This window comes from Hippichthys cyanospilos, chromosome 3 (genome assembly GCF_059441005.1).
Source record: "Hippichthys cyanospilos isolate Australia breed blue-spotted pipefish chromosome 3, RoL_Hcya_1.0, whole genome shotgun sequence".
NCBI lineage: Eukaryota > Metazoa > Chordata > Actinopteri > Syngnathiformes > Syngnathidae > Hippichthys > Hippichthys cyanospilos.
Window position 1 is genome coordinate 20209450 of NC_142371.1, and position 5000 is coordinate 20214449.

Here is a 5000-nt window from a genome sequence, read left to right on the forward strand (position 1 = left end):
CTCCAAAAAAAAAAAAAAAAAAAAGTTTCATGTGAACTAAACATACATGTGGAACCTCCGCTAACTACCCAGGTTAAACAGAACTCTTCCCTAACATACAAAGGTCATAAACAGACATGATAATTTTGGGTTTAGTTCTTGAAGGCAGTTAACCGCTATTCTACAAGATGTGTTTTAGTGCCATCTTGTGGCATTGCAAGGGAATACAGTTTTGCAAAAAACATGCAATTTTTTTTTTGTGTGTTTTTTTAATAAAAAGGAAAAAATATAAATAGAAAATAGAAAGAAATTCATTATAAAATTAGTTTTGTATATTTTTATGTAGGTCACAAACCAGAAATGGGCAAGTACTTATAACAGGTGTCGGTATCATGCTGATACCAGCCCGAGGCTGCCGATACCAGGTACCTTTACTTTGTATATATAGTTCATTTATTTCAAAAGTACAATGCATATGGAGCAGGAGCAGGCGGATGGAGTATTTTGATAATCCACCTCATAAGAGAAAAAAGAAAACGCGCCTTACTTTCAAAAGAAATCTTAAACTTCGGCGGGCCAGATTTAAGCGAAACGGGCCACAGGTGAAGAAAAAAAATTAAATCCTCCTCAGCAGTAGGAGGCGCTAAAGACTGTTTTACACTGGCAAATAATTATATAACAGAAAGAAAAGCCTTTGTTGACATTTTTTGCATTATGTTAACTCATTCACTGCCAGCCTGTAAAAATGACGTCTATAACCGTCACTGGCAGTGAATGAGTTAAATGATATTTTGTGTTTAAAAAAAAAAACTAGACTTCCTATATTTTCGGTAAGTGTGCAATAAGTTAATATTCATACTGGTATCGGCCTTTCAAATAATTAATGTAAATTATTTGACTGACTGCTAAGCTACGCTAAGCGCTAATGTAGTCATGCAGTTCTGACATTGGCGGCGGGCCTCACACACAAAGATCTCATCTATGGCAACCCCGACCCATGTCGCAGAGGTCTTTTTTTCTTTGGCTTATCGCTTGACGCGCCATCAGTTAAAACCTTCACGAGACCGAACGCGCGTCGCCGATAGCCGGCCAGCGTTTTGCGAGAACGCTATTCGCGTCCCCCATCGAGGAGCGGATTGGCGGCCCCCGCGAGCGGCCGCGACAAAAAACAAAGTGTTTTTTGAAAAATGCGTGCGTTGGAGCAGAAAGTAGCAGAGTGTCCTCGTGAGGAAGATGAGCAGGCGAGTCCATCAACGTCCTCGGCAAAAATGGGCTACTTGAAGCGTTTAAGCTAGCGCTTTGTCACCGAAGAGCATTTTCAGTGTGAAGCTGTTTGTCCTTTCATATTAAAAAGATGAAATGTTTGGATGTTCAGCAAACGATTGCTGAAGATAGTCTGCTGATGACCTGCTCAAACAGAAGGAAAATGACTAGAAGGTCAAAGGTCAAATGAAGAACAATGTCAACAGCTATTGCACTAAAGCTCATCCATCATTCAAGCTCCCATGTCAAGCCCTTGTCCTAATTTTGAGTTTAGTTTCCGAGTCTGACTCAGCTTCATTCCTACAAGTTTAGTTTCCGAGTCTAGTTTTAATTTTAATTTGTGGTTAACTTGGATTTTTCCATATACCTTCTGAGTCCTGTCTGCTCCTGGGTCCAAACAGTCGTCCACACATGACAGTAAAGTTTATCCGCTAGCATACCGGGACTTTTTACCACATACCAGAACTGCACATGAGCCCATAGATGATCCTGCTACCTCAAATGACAAAAAAAAGGAAAAATAAATAAATAAACTATTATGTATATATATATATATATATATATATATATATATATATATATATATATATATATATATATATATATATATATATATATATATATGAAGGAATGATCTTTGAACGATGATCCTTGAACGTATTAATAGGTATAAATACGTTCGAACAAGTTTGCTAATCAATATATAAATACACACACACACACACACACACACACACACACACACACACACATATATATATATATATATATATATAATATTTATAAAAATAAATACAAATAAATGAAAAGGTAATCACGCCATCCTTTTAGGATCTGTCAAAAGTATCGGGCATTTGCGGCTAGTGTCGCATGAGTCATGAGATGCATTCAAATCTTTTCGGACAGTTTAAATACATGCAGAATTTATATATTCATTTATTTATTTTATCTATGATAGATGCATCTTCTAATTAATTACATTATTAGTCTATTAATAGTCTACTGTTACCTAAATCAGTTTTAGGGGGATCGGATTTTTCAAAATGGGTCTCAATTGGCAGCTAGCACTGTAAAAAATTAGGAATCAGGTGAGAAACTCAACGCCATTTCACACTGGTAAATATTTTATTAGGTTGAGAAAAGCAGAGGCTTTTGTCAAGTGGGAAACACTGCCCCCCGGTGATAGGATGCTAAAATGCTTGATTCGACATGTACATTTGCCGACTTTTTGAATGTTAATATCGCCGAGAATCAGCTAAATTAATTAAGTTTAAGAGATTTGTTTGGATCAAATTTGGGGAAACGATTTTTACAACGGAGACCCTGACCGGTTTACTTTTCGTTCGCGTCCCACTAAAATCTACATGACTTTCAGTGACAATCGACTGGAGTCCTTTTCGGCTCGCCGCTTTGTTACGGGAATGCGAAAGACAAGAGGTGGCGAGAGCTCAAGTGATCTTCTCCAGCTCAAAGTGCTGGAAAACACTCTGTAGTGCTGAACCCCGGAAAACCTCTTTTCACTCTCATCCCCGCCGCCTCCTCTCCAGGTGGTCACGAGTCAAGCTCCTTCCAAAGCTCCTAAGTGCTTGATGGAGTTGTATTTTTCTCCGGCATTGTACCGGCGCCTGCCCGCTGGCCGCAGTCAGATATCATCATCATTACGTGCCCCCCCCCCCCCGCACACGCTTTTTTTTTCCCGGCTCTAACAGCTGCCCCTCCTTCCTCTCGCCTGCCTCGATTCAAGGGGGACTTTTGGCGAGATTTTTTTCCAGCCCGGTAGGTGCGGGTTCAAATCGGGGTTAGGGGTATACTGTGGCCACTTTCTTGGAAATCTGTGACACGCGGTGTCAGAAATGGCCTGTTTATCCACGAGGGAATCTGTCTTGCGCCCATTTGGGAGGAAATGTAAATTGTTAAACCTTCAGGTTCAAGTCTGGGTTTCAAATAGGAATCCTTAGCATCCCACGAAAAACGGTGACAGAAATGGGACACGGGACAAACAAAAGACCAACCGAGGATAGAACTTTTTCCCACATCTAAAACAAATACAGATGTCGCAGCCTAGAGCAATGTCCGATAGCCGTATCGATCCGTAACGATATCAGCAGAAATGATACATCGTTTTCTTTATTCTCCAGCACGTAGTGATGTTTGATACCAGTACGAGTACTGAACTCTCGAGTAGTCACCGATACCATTATTGAGTACCGATACATACCAATAATATCTTTGATACACACCACCCTCTTCCCTTAATTTTAAACAAAAACTTTCCTCATAAATTCCAATGATTTTTCCTTAAAATTCCATGAAACTAACGGCAATTTTGTATTCTTCTGTTTTGTCATTTCTAGTGTAAAACATCTCCTGGCTAACACTAGTATCGTGAGGATCGATATGTTGAAATAAGGTTAATTATTGGTCCGGGACTGATACCGATAGTTTGGATATTTGCCCATCACTTTATGATCGTAAAACTGTTCCTGCTCAATACAAAGTATTGGCTGCTATTCCAAGGGCCGATACCTGGAAATAAGGCCCGGTATGGGTCCGATACAGATAGTCTGTATACTAGCTCATACAATACTTGATATACTCATCCATACTGTACTTGTTACACTAACCCATTACTTTGTGATAGTAAAACTGCTCCAAGCAATGCTCAGACTGAAGTACTTGTAGGATCCGTGTTTGGGTCCATAGACTTTGTCTAAAGTACTTGTAGGATACTTGTTTAGGTCCATAGACCCAGGTTCCAATTTGATTTGAAGGTACACCTCCAGAGAGTTCCTACGGTGTCAGAAGTAGGATGCTCAGCTACAAGGTCGACTGCTGAACTCAGTTCGAAGTACTTGTAGGAGACTTGTTTAAGGTCCATAGCCCCTGGTTCCAATTTATTATTGATGTTAGTCCTAAACAGAGTTCCTTCGGTGTCAGAAGTGGGATACTCATCTTATAAGGTCATCTGTGCTGAATTTAGACTGAAGTACTTGCAAGATGCTTCTTTAATCCCAAGGACCTAGTCTGAAGCTCTTTTGATATATTTTTATAGGTCCATAGACCCAGGTTCCAATTTGATTTGAAAGTACACCTACAGAGAGTTCCTACGGTGTCAGAAGTAGGATGCGCAGCTACAAGGTCGACTGCTGAACTCAGTTCGAAGTACTGGTAGGAGACTTGTTTAAGGTCCATTGAGCCTGGTTCCAGTTTATTATTGACGTTAGTCCTAAAGAGAGTTCCTTCGGTGTCAGAAGTGGGATACTCATCTTAAGGTCATCTGTGCTGAAATTAGACTGCTTCTTTAATCCCACGAACCTAGTCTGAAGCCCTTGTAATATAATTTTTTGGGTCCAGGTTCAAAAGTGAGTTGAAGGTACTCTTCCGGTGTCAGAAGTGGGATGCTCAGCCGTGAGGCTCAATTTGCCGTGCCTGTTTTGAAGGAGTTAAAAGTTTCCGGTCCTTGTTCAGATCCTGTTTCAAATCTGGGTTGGGGATATAACTCCGAATTCGCCAAATGGTGTCAGAAGTGGGATACAAAGCCCCAAGGTCATCTTTTTTCCCCCGTATCATATTATATTGCATTTATATGTCCTTCATCTTTTTGCACAGCCCATTATATATTCCCCACATCCTCTCTCCCCCGACTTCAGCTTCTCCGCACGTGCGCCCCAAATCCTTCTTTCCTCCCGCTTCTTTCGCCAGTGATGTCACACGCAGGCGCCACGTTGACGTGACTAATGCGACCAGTGAGCAGCCCG

At 40.7% G+C, this 5000-nt stretch overlaps 1 protein-coding gene across 1 annotated transcript in view; it reads left to right on the plus strand.

Moving 5' to 3' along the window:
* The window catches only part of iglon5 (IgLON family member 5), a 145303-nt gene that overhangs the window by 136386 nt on the left and 3917 nt on the right, over positions 1 to 5000 (plus strand). The window lies entirely within an intron of this gene.